The sequence below is a fragment of the Brachycentrus maculatus genome, unplaced genomic scaffold (genome assembly GCF_059751285.1).
Source record: "Brachycentrus maculatus isolate JH-2025_06_01 unplaced genomic scaffold, ASM5975128v1 h1tg000454l, whole genome shotgun sequence".
NCBI classification, from domain to species: domain Eukaryota; kingdom Metazoa; phylum Arthropoda; class Insecta; order Trichoptera; family Brachycentridae; genus Brachycentrus; species Brachycentrus maculatus.
Genome location: NW_028281201.1, coordinates 381,915 through 398,330, shown reverse-complemented (window position 1 = coordinate 398,330; position 16,416 = coordinate 381,915). Strand labels below are relative to the sequence as shown.

The 16,416-nt window shown below is 30.5% G+C and overlaps 1 protein-coding gene across 11 annotated transcripts in view; it reads right to left on the bottom strand.

The window, feature by feature from the left end:
• Positions 1-16,416, bottom strand: part of rg (A kinase anchor protein rugose) — a 620,520-nt gene that overhangs the window by 454,230 nt on the left and 149,874 nt on the right. The gene's annotated exons all lie outside the window — the stretch shown is intronic.

Genomic DNA, 16,416 nt, shown 5'->3' with positions numbered 1-16,416 from the left:
AAAGGTGATCAGTCTTCCGCTTCAGGTACCAGTCCAGGGTAATATTGAATAAATATGACAGTGAAAAAATCACTTATATTTATTTTACCCCCCTTGGGAATCGAACCCGGGACCTCCAGAACGGTAGCCGAGCGTGCTGACCATTACACTACGGAGGCGTACAAAAAAAACATATAACATACATTACTCATACAGATGATATTTCCGATGAGTAATTCCTATTTCTCATTTTGGGACATGGGATTAAGGTTAACAAGACTGGAACACAAATAATAAAGCTACAAAAAAGATTTTTTTTAAAATAACTAATACATGGCTATAAATAAAATCAGCAAACAGGTATAATAAATAGGCAAAAAAGCATATTTAAAAGAAATAAACGAGAAAAACATAAGGTAAGAAGCATATTTAAAATGAACAAATGAGAAAATATTTTTTTTTCAATGAGAAAATATGACTAATGAGAAAGTATAAACATAAGGTAAAAAATATATAATAAAATATATGACTAAACACTACATATATATCTTTCCATAAAGTATTTTTTCAGATAATTTATTTTGGATCCCCGAATGGGTTCTATTTTATATATCGCTCACTCCTTTCAAGAACGTCATAAATCAAAAATCGTCAATTTTCAGTTGTGCATGTTTTCGGAATGCCCAGAAAATTTACTATATATCAGCAAAAGCGGCATATTTTCAACTTAATATTTACCCGCTACAGGGCAGAAAGCGTTGTTTTTGCATTTTGAAGAATGAAGAAAAAAATTAAAGAAAAAATACCCGAAATATTATCATTAAAAATATTGAAACTTTGAAAAAGACGAGGTTTTAAAGTCGTCCACAGTACTGTACATTGTACACGTCAGCACATGTCCATGTGCATACAAGGCGGAGGCAAGTTATTTTGTAGAGATGAGAGTATACATAATATATACACGGGAAAATTCTACACGTGCATTTCCACAGCGAGACAACCTTTGAGCTCCAGTATTGTTTTCGTTTTTCTTACGGAATAGTAGTCTTGTTGGAATTGTCATATTATGCTTGAAGCTTGCTTTCAAATTCAGGTGTGGTTCAACGTCAGAAGAAACTCTTTTTATGTTTGTATATATTTACAGCAAAAAAATAATATAATAAAAATAAATTATATTACCAATAAAATAAAACAATAAATATTAAGTGTAAGTCGCTCTCCTAGCATAAGAGATAAGTCTCTTTATTGGAGAGAACTGCGTTATTAATTTTAAGATTGTGAAAGGCTAGTGAGTACAAGTCATGTTTTAGCCAAATTGACATTTTTAATTGCGGAAAATCTGTGATGAAAAGTCGAATTGTGAGCATATTGTCATCTCAGGATCTTTAAAAACTATGCTTCTCTGCATTGTATTTATGTCCCTACTAGAATCAACATCACACAAACACACACATTCGCTCATTTGCTAGATCTACACTAAATATTTTGTACTAATGTTTATGTTTCTGTGGTTAACTATAATTGGCTTGAATAATGTATATCTTTTAATTGTTTTGTTTTACATATGTTGTTGTTGTTAACCCAAATAAAATAAATAAAAAAAAAAAAAAAAGAAAAGATGTCTAAAAAAACAAATAAAATTTTAAAAAAAACTATTGTCACCATATTAATAATAAATACAAAAAAATTAAAATAAAACTAATAAAAATCTGAATATAAGCTGATTTCACATCATAAGTCTTCTAAAGTTCACAACATATTAGTTGTGTCATATTCTAGTTCAATTATGTAAAGAATGGTGAAAGTCACATTTTAGTTAACCTTTAGTTAGCCTATGAAAAACCAGACTTCTTAATTCGCCTTCATCTATTTTAATATGTAAAAATCTTCTCAAGATATTCACCGATTGCTTTGAAATTTTGACACAACATTAGGTTTGAATACGCGCGTGTTTTTAAATATCAACGACAAGTGAAAATACGATTTTTCAACAGTTCATTTGACCGCAATGGCAGCGCCAACTATTGAACGAAACAGCAACACGAATAAGCCTCAACATTGCTTATGGCGTGGAGCGTGCTTTTTGACAAATTGAAAAAAAGGAATTGAAGTTTCATAAATTTTAAATATTTTCATTGCTTCAAAAGCGTTGTGAAATTGAACATAGAAGCGAGCGCTTTATATTTTCTTTCTTTTTCATTTAAGGAGACTGAGCTTCATAACCCGTGGTCGGGTACAGCTAGTTAAAAATAAATATGTACACACAAACTCATTCTTTAAATATTACTTAACACTTCATCAACTAGTTGCACATATGTTAATGTAAATATATTCTCAAAAAATTCGTAGGAAACAAAGTTAGCCATCATAAAGTGGAGTAAAGTGGACTCGTGGAACTTGGAGATATGATCGTGGGACTTTCAGAAAGTTAAATATTTACATTAGAAGAAATCCGTTTTATTGCTCAAACTCCTAAACCACCGTTTTATATCTTAAATAAAATTTTGCAGATATAATATTCCACCACATCGAGCTTTCTGTGCTCCTGTTCCTTGAAATTGTGAAACAGGAAGTCGTTTGATTTGGAAAAGTAGTTTTTATCAACCATACCGAGAATGTATATTACACCACATGCCTTCTGAACTCCTGTTCCTTGAAATTGTAAAACAGGATGTCGTTTGACTTGATTGAGAAGGTTATATCAACTACGAGTACATTATGAAATTTTCTTATCGTAATATGCTGTTGTTTAATAGTCTGATAAAATGAAAAATAATGAAAACAGAAAGTGCACATTTCCAATATGTTTAAAATCACAAAACTAGTGGGTATACAATATTTTGAAGAAGAATTATAAGAATATGTCAAGAAGCACGCTGTCCGCCATGAGCATTGATGAGCAATGCGTGCGTTATGTTATTTTCAACAGATAGCACTGTCATTGCAGTTCAAAAAATGTTTTGAATAAAGCAATTTAAATATACCATGTAATACATTTTAAAATATATCCTTTATATTTATAATAAAATATGAAATTTAAATTTTAAAATAGAAGAATAACTTGAGAAGATTTAAGATTTTGGATACACATTTTTAAGATAAGACATCCAGCTTTAAATAACACTCATGTATGCGACATGTGCAGCAGATGTGGTCACATAATAGTTAAAACAAAAACACAATTGAAAATACGTCAAAAATTTATAAAACCAAGCATAAAATTATTGGCGAATCTTCAATTTTATCATACAATAACGTTATTGCGTACATAATTTACATACATGAAAACCTTACAAAAACTGGAATAATAAATCCAGCACATTCTAAGATATGTTGAATGTATTAGATAATATACATAGGTTTTTTATTTTTTTAGATGGGAATTGCATTTATTATTTACCTTGCTTATGTACAAGGTTAATAGATCATTTAGTGGATTTTTGTTTCTTCTAGCTAATTAAATATGTTTTTATTTTAATCTGTGTTGGGAACAGGAGGGATAATCTAGTGTGGGTCAAATAGGAACTTCTCAGCATTTGCTCATTGCTGGGAAGAAACCACGTAAAACTCCTCAGGAGAAGGCAGACTGTTGACTGTCATCAGCAGACCTTCCGTTCTAATATACATAGGTTAATGAGGGTTAATGGATCATAATTTCACTAAAAATGTGGTTGAAATCATACTTCACGTATTTTAAAAACCTCAACATGATCAAATTACATTATTAAAACACAGAGATATATACTTCAACAAAATAAATAAGGAAATATATGAGTAAAAGCGCGAGAAAAAATCTGGTATTTTTGGGTCAAAAACCGAAAATTAATAATAATAAATCCCTTACCGCACCCCAATGGTGCATAGGGCACTGCTTCATATAAACGCAGTGTTATATCGATCGATTACACACGAAGGAAAGGTGATCAGCCCTCCACTTCAGGTACCAGTCCAGCGTAATATTGAATAAATATTAGAGTGAAAAAATCACTTATATTTATTAAAACCCCCTGGGAATCGAACCCGGGACCTCCAGAACGGTAGGCGAGCATGCTGACCATTACACTACGGAGGCGGACAAAAACCGAAAATTAATTACACCAAAATGAAAATAGGGTTGCGGTCCCAATATAAGTACAGGTCGCAATGTTTACGAACGAGTACCCCGATCGAGGGTGCTTTTTAGTCCGTCGCGACCCTTTTCCACATCCAGTCATTCACGCCGTAACGCTTTATCCATTTCTAAAGCGACATGCAGTGCTGATAGAAAATCCATCATCGCACCCCCTCTGTTGTGACTTGCAAAAAAAGTGTTGGTCAGAAACTGAGGACATTTTTTTGGCCACAAAACCCATAAATGTATTGCATTTAAAAACTTTTAAACTATTAAAAGTAGCCTCTTCCACATTCATACATCTTCTCATACATAGACTCCGAGTAGTCAACTCCTGATAAACACAATTCAAGTATGTGAGATGCTTGATCATGCCAAGTCTTCTTTCGCTTCTATTACTAATCACATTTGTCTTATAAACTTCTTTAACTATTCTTTCTTCACTCATTCGATTCACCTCAACACATATTTATGAATTTAATCAATTATTTATTATTAAATATATATATATATATATATATATATATATATATATATATATATATATATATATATATATATATATATATATATATATATATATATATATATATATATATATATATATATAATAAATAATAATAATAATAACCATATCCGCTCCCTAGGTGGAGCATATGGAGTCCACAAACTGTCTCCAGGCTTTTCTGTCGGCTGCCAGCTCCCTTGCATCCTCCCAAGTCAGATCCGCGTCGCGAAGTTCTGACGATATATATATATATATATATATATATATATATATATATATATATATATATATATATATATATATATATATATATATATATATATATATATATATATATATATATATATATAAATATATATATATATATAAATATATATATATATATATATATATATATATATATATATATATATATATATATATATATATATATATATATATATATATATATATATATATATATAAATATTTAAATATATATAGTAGTTGGTCGATTATGGCGACCATAATCAGTGCATATAATGCGCGAAAAGTGGCTACGTTTAAATCACCACTTTTATAGTAAGTTTTAATTATTTCAACTCGTCGTTCGTTTGTTGAACGATGCATTATTGTAAGTGGCAAACATTCAACTACTATTTTGACACTTCAAATGACAGTTAAGTTCGACAAGCGTCAAATGCCAGCGTTTTTATTTTGAAACTACGAAATCATTTCTTTGCCTGGAAGAACGAATTCAACTTATTCATTTTCATTTTATTTTTCTGTTCCTTGAATGAAGTCGTTGTAGAGACGTTTGAAAAAAACAAATTATTTCTCTGATTTTCATGAAATCGTCAATCTCCTTCTGTCGCCGATCCTCCTTTATTGTGATGCCAATATCGAACCATATTTTGCTGGGATTTTTCGCATATATATTGGGAAATTACATTGCCATTTCTCCAAAGTCCTTTCCTCCACATCACGCCCCATGTTCGACCTTTCGAGTGGGCCCTTATCCCTTTCATGTTATATTCATGTCACCTGGCAGGGCCTTTCAAAGGGCAGATGTCATCAACCCCGACAAAATAATTAACACATCATTTGAGTGAAAACGATCCCATAAAATATCCAGCACGCTCGATTTCTGGAATCCATTGGGTGCGGAAATCCGATTTGCGATTTATTTTTGGTAGGAAACGAAGACTTTCTGTTGTATTCATATCAATTGATTTTAAAATACCCAAATGCAGCACAAAACAGTACCAATGAAATTAAGTATACATAGGAATAAAAAAATTAAGCAGACTCCCTTTACAAATTAAAAATATAAAAAACACAAACACTCTAAAAACGAATCTTTACGAACACTATATATATATATATATATATATATATATATATATATATATATATATATATATATATATATATATATATATATATATATATTTATATATATAAATATATATATATATATATATATATATATATATATATATATATATATATATATATATATATATATATATATATATATATATATATAAATATATATACATATATATATATAAATATATATATATATATATATATATATATATATATATATATATATATATATATATATATATATATATATATATATATATATATATATATATATATATATATATATATATATGTATATACACATACACATACATATACAAATATGTGTGTGTGTGCATGCGTACATGCGAGTGCTTGATTGAAACTTTTTTTAAACATATGACGGCATGAGAAAAAAATACAAAATTCATTAGCACGCATATGTACGTATGTATGTACCTGGGGTTCACGAAAAACAGATGCATATCTGGGTTAATTAAATAAATTCTACCAGGAATACAATAATCGGAGAGGGTTGAACAGCATATTTATAGGAATGGAATACAATCACCGGGATTAAATTTTAATCCGGCGGGAGCTTAGGGGATTTTAAATAAACGACAGAACACTGGAAAATAATTTTAATTATGAATTTCCTGAAATTAAATTCGAATATTCCTGAACTAAAATACACCAACAACCTATTGTTTTATTCGACTGGGTCGTGATTCGAGACGGTCTACCAAAGAATAATTGAGAAGTAATTAATAAAACAAGGAAAATAATCAACATTTTTCAGCATCAAATTCAATACGATAGTAATTTGTTTCGTCTGAAGTTATTTTAATATCGTAAAATATTGTACGATATTTTTATCTGAATGTAAAGCTGAATTCTAGCAATTGAAAACAGCGAAGAAAAGCGAGAGGAAATATTTTGAGATGATTGCAGTAAGATAAAAGATCTGGTTGTCAGGTTTAAATACATATTTTATTGATATCGCAACAAAGATGAAGAAGGATAAAGAAGTCAGGGCATCGACAGGGCTAACGACTTGTTGTGGGCGGGTTTAAATGGCAACTTTATTCACGCGTCATTTAATCGACCAAAGTTAAATTTTTGTTTCTATTCATATCTTCCTTATTTTATTAAAATTAAATACTTGAATATACCACTATAATGAGTTTTATTTATACATACGACTAGTTTCGAAATCTTACAGATGTTTTCATTTTCTGGTACAAATTAAAACTGAGCAAACGTAAGCCAAACAGCGAGAAGTCTATAAATTAGACTAAAAGAACATCGCCGTGGACTAACAAGTAATTATTTTTCGGATTTTGCAAATCATATCATGGAAACCAACCACTCATTTGACTCTCATACACTTAAATTTTTACACTCTGTGACAAATAAAGGTCAAGTCATGAATAATTTAGAAAATTTATTTTATAAAATTTACTCATTGACTAATCATTAAATGATGTGTGTTTATTCGCTGTTCTTTGTTTATTTAGTAATTTTCTACTTTGTATCGAGACTTTGGGGGTCCATCACCACACAAGAGTTCGGCAGTAAAAGTTTCACAGGCAGACTATTAATTAAGCGAGGCCGCGAGGTATTCCAAGTTTCCTTAATTAAATTTTCCTAAGTCATCCCTACGCGTTTGTTTTTCCAGCCCCGCGGAAATCAAACACTCAAAGGCTAAAACGGTCGTCCACGAAATATTCCTGTAATTTAAAAGCACACCATCGCCTGGCAGGGTGCGATTGGGCCAAGTTATATAATATTTTTTTTAAATAATTTTTACAGTAAAAAAACACATGGATTTTATTTTTCCTGGTGTTTTCATAGAATCTGTGTTACAATAAAATTATGTTAAAATAAATATTAAGCAATTATTCATAAAACCCAGAAAGAATACACATTGTTATGTTTTGTTTCGCCGTGAAGAATTTTTTTTCCATTTATTTTATCTATTGATTAAATTTTTGGCTTCATTGATTGATATGGAAAAAATCATGGTAATATCTATCCATTTCCAATTTTTATTTTAATTGGTAAATACCACTTTAGAAATACTCTAGAAATACTTTAAAAAAACCAAGTAAAATTTAAATTGAAAATGGATAGATAATACCACAATGTGACAGTAAAATCAATTTTAATTAAAATGCACGATATCGCCTGTGAGGGTGCATTTGGGACAAGTTGTAGGGAAGAGATGGTTGTTTTCTTAAATTTAAAGAAAACTATTTTTTTATATTTTACTTGGTATATACCACTTTAGGTATAGTGGTATTTACCAACTAAAATAAAAATTGCAAATGGATAGATATTACCACGATTTTACTAACGTATCAATTAAAAAACCAGGACAAGGTAGAAAATTTATAAATTAAAGTCCAGGTCTAATTATTTTATTTTAAAACCTTTTTACTGTAAATTGTTATTGTATCTATTGTGTGTAATGTATATAATCTAATGGTAAAAAAATAATAATTGAATTAACATGTAGGTATTTCGGCTCAACACAGGCCATGCCTAAAGAGCCGTAAAACATATGGTAAAAAATGTATATATGTATAAAATAAATAAATAAAAAGATGAAACAAAAAAATTAATCAATAGATAAAAATAAATGGAAAATTTGTTTTTTTTCACGGCGAAACAACACATAACAATGTGTATTCTTTCTGGGTTTTGTGAATATGTGTTTTTTTTCCGTTGATAAAATACAATTTAAGTGTTGCATGTATCAATTAAGCAAGGGACTTTTAAATCGCGGTGGATATTAATGTTCCCACACTTAAAATCCACACACATTATATATGTTTATGAAATGTGTATGTTTATATATATATATATATATATATATATATATATATATATATATATATATATATATATATATATGTACATGTATATATATTTATATATATATATATATATATATATATATATATATATATATATATATATATATATATATATATATATATATATATATATATATATATATATACATTTTTGTATGAACGTAACACATCCGAGGGTTGAATCTCCAAATACGTTACACACTCATAACTCGTATTTTGCGTTAAGCCGAGAACGCGGAAGTATTAACTGTGATATCTTTGATCGTATTTCAAAGGCTGAGAAACTGTTATGTATATAATGACAAAAATGAGGGGGAAATGAAGAAAATACCGTAATATCACGGGTAAAATTATATGTACATTTCAGTGGAAAGCTTAACTAAATAAAGGTACAGAAGAGAGTTTGCCATAAGTGTGATCTACATTGGACGAAGATCTTTGGTATATTATTTTTTAGTACACGTACAAACAAAAGTTTATTAATGGTTAAATATCACGTAAAAATACATACTCGTTCATACATGAGTAATAATATGTGTAACGTATTTAATGCTGATGACCCACACTGTAACAGACATCAAAAATCTCTGTCGAGTAATTTCCTTTATAACACGGCACATACGGTTTATTCGCAGATCTTCGTCACTTGTATGTTCTTCTTAGAACTCAGTAGAATTTAGTTAGAAGATTACGAAAAAGATCTCCTACTATATGAAGAATACATCCACTATAATACATACACTGAAATTAATTATTTAAAAAAAAAACAGATTTAAGTTATTTTTTTCCACTTATAACTCATATAGTACATAATTTTAATAACTTTTTCATTAGATTATATGTAGATTTTTTGTTTTGTGTTAAAATCAAAGATTTTAAGTTAATGTAAGCACTTTTAATATATTTGTATTTTTGGCATCTATTGTATTCTTTCCCCAAAAATTTAATGTATAACAACATACAGGCAATGCCTTTGTGGGACCTTTTTTGATGTTAATATAATATAATTTTTTTCACTCCAATATGAACATTCATCCAAGTTATATGTAGAAAAACTATCTATTTATTTGCAAATATATGTTACTAGTATGTCCTTTTTAGAAGTCAATTAGGGAAGATCTTGAGGAAATCAAATAATTTAGAAGATCTTGTACTATATGATGAATAGATCTACATCTGGATAGTCGATCTACAAGCAGATTAACTTAAACAGGTTCGTACAAATTGAATAAACAATTTCAATAATTAAAGAAAACACTTCGTTTTTTACCACTTGAGTTTTATTATAGACTACATGTTTCAGAAGCTAAACTTCCATCATTCAGGTCTGTATAGTTACTATACAGACCTGAATGATGGAAGTTTAGCTTCTGAAATATGTAGTCTATAATAAAACTCAAGTGGTAAAAAACGAAGTGTTTTCTTTAATTATTGTAACATGTCTTACCACAAAGTTAATGCCGAAACAATAAATAAAATAACAATTTCAATAATGAGGAATTAAATAAATACGATCAAAGTTTTGGAAACCTGCGTTTCCTGTTGATCCAATACCGAACAACCGGTATTCATCAAACCATTGTTTTACATTTTGAACAAATAAGTTAGAACTTCGGGTATAGCTATCCATTTCCGATGTGAAGTTCCGACCAGTCTGTTTTGAGAGAAAACTTTCCTTCCTGTTTATTTGTGATAAACTTGTGTATGCATCGAATTTCCTTGTTTCGCCGTCAATACAATATTCCGTATCGCAGTCGGCCGTCTAGATTAGGAGGTCTCTCCATACAATGCGAGCGGATCGGCCTTACGTTACGGAGGAAAATTTCGAATGTAGAAACGTAAATAAGGTTTTTTTATGTTTTAACAAACTTCTGCTTCTAATCCTTATTCGCATTTAATGGTGCATAGGGCACTGCATCGTATAGGAGAAATGTTATGTTGATCGTTAAATACATGAAAAAGGTGATCAGCCTTCAGGTACCAGTCCAGGATTAAATTAAATAAATATTATTTCTTTAATGTTTTTCGCAGATAATTTGTGGCACATATAAAAAAATATATATAAAATAAAACAACTTTGTTTTAACCAATTTTTATTGGTATACTTTATCCAACCGGTTTCGACAAGAACCTTGTCATTATCAGGGTTTATGTACTAAATTCTTAAAGATTAAAATAATAAATATTAGACTGAAATATCACAAATATTTATTTTGATTATCTTGGGGATCGGACCCGGGACCTCCAGCATGATTGCCTAGCGCGCTAACCACTACACCATGTAGGCGAACGACTAACTAACCCATACGATGCTTTTTCCCAGGAATAGGCATAAAGAAAAGAATGCTACACCAATCTGTATTTGCAAACAATCTTTGCTGCTTCCATATTGATACATCTCCTCATACATACCCGCCTATTATTATGACTCCTGCTCACATGCCGAAAGCATCTCAAAATACATGTATGAATTTGATCGATAATGCTTATCTTAGTCTTGCATTCTTTCCATTAGAACATCTATCGTTACATCGTTTTGCCGCTCATTCATCTGAGAGATCTTTTTTATTTTATATAAATAGGAGACCATAGGAATTTCACTTAAGTCTACAGATGACCTGAAGATGGAATGGTTAATCTATATGGTAATATAATGGTGTTCTACAAAAATATTAATTATTGATTCAGCATTAACTTTGTGGAATGACATGTTGATTATTTAAAAAAAATAACCCTAGTCTAATACCATTTATTGCGTTTTATTTCATTACATACGACTAGTTTCGAAAATCACCGTAACTTTCGATTATTTTCTTGTTTAATTTAAAAAATATATATACTTATATTACACAAAGTGAACGATGAATGATAAGGAGAGTATCATTTTACCATAAAACAAAGTTAACAATGCTTTTAATATACAATAAAACAATGATTCATTAGAAATTATTTCTATTGCAGATAAAAATATGGATTATGGACATTGAAAGAACTGGATTGATAATTTGGGTTTATTTGTGATTACAGAAGCGTTATCCCTATTGACATATTTGATGTTGTTTGAAATCGAATTTACACAAATTTACACATAGCGCACTCAATTTGGGGGCTGAAGTATCGCCATTGGTCGGCTATACGATCCACGTACATTGAGTGCCCTGACGAGGCTGTCAATAAGCGAATACACACTTGTGTCCCACGTACGTAGAAGGTTTTATAGCATACTCTCCCATTACAATAATTGCCATCAAAAGGGGTCGAATAATGATATCACTTTGATTAAAAAATAAACCTGAGTCGATGAAGAGTTCCTTATATAATTTCCTGGCAACACTGCCACCCTATAGTCGAATTATAAATGTCGTGATAGTACCAACGTTATGTGAGACCATTCTTAATATTTTAATCGCTTCATACTATGTCTATCAAATAAAGAAAGTGGTCGGAAGAATATGTACAATATTGTTGAGTTAGATTATAATTGCACAATGAAGCAGCTAAAATTAATAAATCTTAGTGATAGAAGGGTAATTATCAGGACGGAACTCTACACGTATATTCCGGGCGTTACTAGCTTTCTCCTTCAAATATTCATTAAAATAAAGTAATAATAGTATAGGTTACTACAGCAAATTGAAATTACTTTTCGCATTAACTACCGCTCTACAATTTTGCATTATATTTTTAACGAAATATTTAAAAAACGTTTTGAGTGTGTTCAAAAACTTCACAAATCTAGATTTTCTCAATTAGGAGTTATTTTTTATATTATTGTTTGACATCTCAAAATACTTAATTAAATAAGGTAATTACTGATTTGGTCCTGTTATATAAAATTCTTAACAGTTTTTTGGACAACCCTGATCCCCTAAAACAAATAAAGCTTAGCGGGCGTCGAAGAGGTGCTAGGCAAAAATCTTTATTCGCAGTATTTTTACATAATGCAAACTATGCCATGTTCTCTCCGATTCCGCGGCTTCACATGTTAGCCAATGCTTTTGAAAGTATAGATTTATTTAATATATTGTTATCCACCTTGAAGTCTGTACTTTCTCAGCATTTCTTCTCCATGTTATGATGGATAAATTTAAACATTGTGTTTCACTCCCTCTTTCGCTGCTCGCTGATAGTGTGTGAAGGAGACGTGTATTAACCAGTGCTTACTATTTTTTATTTTATTATTATTTTTTATTTTAGACTTTTTGTTTCTCTATTAGTGTATTCATTAGTGTATTTTTATATTAGATATTGTATATATGTATTATGTTAAAGGCATTAGCCGTTCAATAAATAAATAAATAAATATGGATTCACATTTATAACGGAAGGTGATGGGATTGTTAAGTTGAGCGATTCTAGTCTTGCATCGGAAAAAAACTAGGTGACACTTCCTTAAGCTGCATGGAGATAGAAAATACAAGAACACATCGCTCGCTGAATGCAAGTCAAGAGAGCAGATTCTATGACAGATCTGTGTCTGTTCTCGACTTTGTACCCATCCACACCCAATGGTGCACAGGGCACTGCGTCGTATTAACGCAGTGTTATCTTGATCGTCACTTATATGAAGGCAAGGTGATCACTCATCGGCTCCAGGGTGAAATAAAACAAATATTAGAGTGTCACAATCACTAATATTTATCATCACCCCCCCCTGGGAATCTAACCCGGAACCTCCAGCACGGTAGCTAAAAATGCTAGCCATAACACCACGGAGGCGGACAGTGATGGTAGTTGAACTAACAAATGTGGAAGTCCTCCCCAAAACGTTACATTTCCATTATAAATGATTTTAAGTATTTATTGTAACTGCAGACAGTTGGTAGAATTCCATATTGAATTGTTGGGTAATATATCCAAAATAAAACAAGGTTCGTTGGATTGAATTCTACATTTATTTATGTATATGTTAATACGTGCCGCGTTTCGTCTTCTTAGGATATTCATTATGAAACACTCATTTTAAGTAATCAGGATTTTAAGTTATCAGGAATTCTAGCTTGTAAAATTGTTACGTTTTGGTGCGATGAAATGATTTCATATTGTTTTTTGACATCTCATCAAAGATGAAGAAGAATATGGAAGTCTGGGCATTTACGGGGCTTACGACCGTCATAGGCTGGTTTAAGTGATCACTTTACACACGTGTAACATTCACCAATTCTACCCATTATTGACAACCACACTACTCAAATTCTTGGAAGTTCTATATATATGAACTAATTTAGAAACCTTGTTCATGAATCACTAGAACTTTAATAGAGACATCTGTTGGTGAGATGTAAAGAAGCTTTTTTATTAAGCAGAAACTCTTATATTAGTATGTGAGATCCGAATCCTGGATTATAATCACACACATGAGAAACGCCAGAAAATACCATTTTCATTTTTATTATTAGGCTTATAATTTGACCAGATAATTTATTTACAACATTTCGAGTGTGTCCAAATACTTGTTCACAAAATCTGGATTATCTCCAATTACAGGAGTTATTTTCATATTATTTTTTGACATCTCATCGAAGATGAAGAATAATATATTCTTCTTCATCTTTGATGAGATGTCAAAAAATAATATGAAAATAACTCCTGTAATTGGAGATAATCCAGATTTTGTGAACAAGTATTTGGACACACTCAAAATGTTGTGATTTCATATTGGTTTAACACAGGATTGGTCGCGATCTGTCGCAACTTTAATAACGATTTTGATAGAATAAACATAATAGATTTGCATTTACATGATTTTTGTGCAATATTGGAAACGTTACTTTTTGGTGAGCACCTCCACAAACGATTTAGGTTGCATTTTCGCAAATCCATTTAAAGAGCGCTTTACTCTCGAGTCTCTGGGGTAAACAAGCCCGAATCCCGAATGGGGATTCACCTTGCAACCACATTAATAAATTCATCGGGGCTGGCCAAATAGCACCGCACTGCGGCGTTACGACCCGCCCGGAAACAAAATACTTACTGCATAATATTCAAATTCATATCCCCTATTTCGAAATGACCTATTTTTGCATAATAAAGTCGATCGAAGAAAGATAGCGGACCGTTTGATGAGATGCGAAGACTCAATAAAGAACACCGCTGAATGGGAGAGTGGGGTGGACTGAAAAGGGGATGTTTTTAAACAAATAAAAGAGAAAAAGTAAGCCCCGTAAATGCCCAGACTTCCATATTCTTCTTCATCTTTGATGAGATGTCAAAAAAATAATATGAAAATAACTCCTGTAATTGGAGATAATCCAGATTTTGTAAACAAGTATTTGGACACACTCAAAATGTTGTAAATAAATTATCTGGTCAAATTATAAGCTTAATAATAAAAATGAAAATGGTATTTTCTGGCGTTTCTCATTTGTGTGATTATAATCCAGGATTCGGATCTCACATAATAATATAAGAGTTTCTGCTTAATAAAAAGCTTCTTTACATCTCACCAATAGATGTCTCTAGTGAAGTTCTAGTGATTCAAGAACAAGGTTTCTAAATTGGTTCATATATATAGAACTTCCAAGAATTTGAGTAGTGTGGTTGTCAATAATGGGTAGAATTGGTGAATGTTACACGTGTGTAAAGTGATCACTTAAACCAGCCTATGACGGTCGTCAGCCCCGTAAATGCCCAGACTTCCATATTCTTCTTCATCTTTGATGATATGTCAAAAAATAATATGAGAAAATGTAAACGTAAATTTACGGAAGAAAGGAATGAAGACTGCCACACAGACAAGAACAGGGCTAGTAAATAAATGTAGGAAATATTTTGTCCAATTTTACAGAAATATTGGTTTCAAAGAATAATTAAAAATAAAAACGTCCTATTTGACTGTTCTTGCCTGTTGTTGAGGCGTAAGGATTTTTAGTTGTTGATAAAATTTACATATAATATATCCTGTGTATTTTTTAATTCAGTAAAAAATATTAACAGACGTATAACATGTTAGTATCAAAAATATAAGTGAAATTTAAGCTTATTGATAATATAAGTATCATTAATGTAGTAAGCTTAATGATACCATAGTATTAACCATAATACATATATACCCATATCAGTATCTAAGCATTTCAAATATATTGTTTTTATGACAAATATATGAACTAAATATATAACTTTTAAAAAATCTAGCTAACAAACCATTACGGTACTTTCAAGTATCTATGTTTATATGTAAAAGAAATATTTAATGTTTTGAACATGATGCTTCCACATTCCCTGTGGAAGTAATCAAACGGTTATTAAGATATATTTCATAATTTGTGAAATGAAACAAAAAATATTTTCGCGTTCATTGTGCTTCTGCGGAAATTCGGCAAACAAATAAAAATTAAAAACAGCTAACGCGCTAGGAGTTGGTAACTTTTGGCTGGAACGTGCAAACAATGAGGGTGTTATTTATAGTGTCGCCTGAATTTCCACCATAAAAAGCACATGCGAAGTGCGAAACTATAGGAAAAGTGTACGCGGATAACAATAACGAGTACAAAACTTTTTGGCACAAATCGTGTATTTCGAAACAATATTTGTACTACATGCAAAAAAATGTACAGACTTTTTCAAAGTAAAATTACCAAAGTTATTTT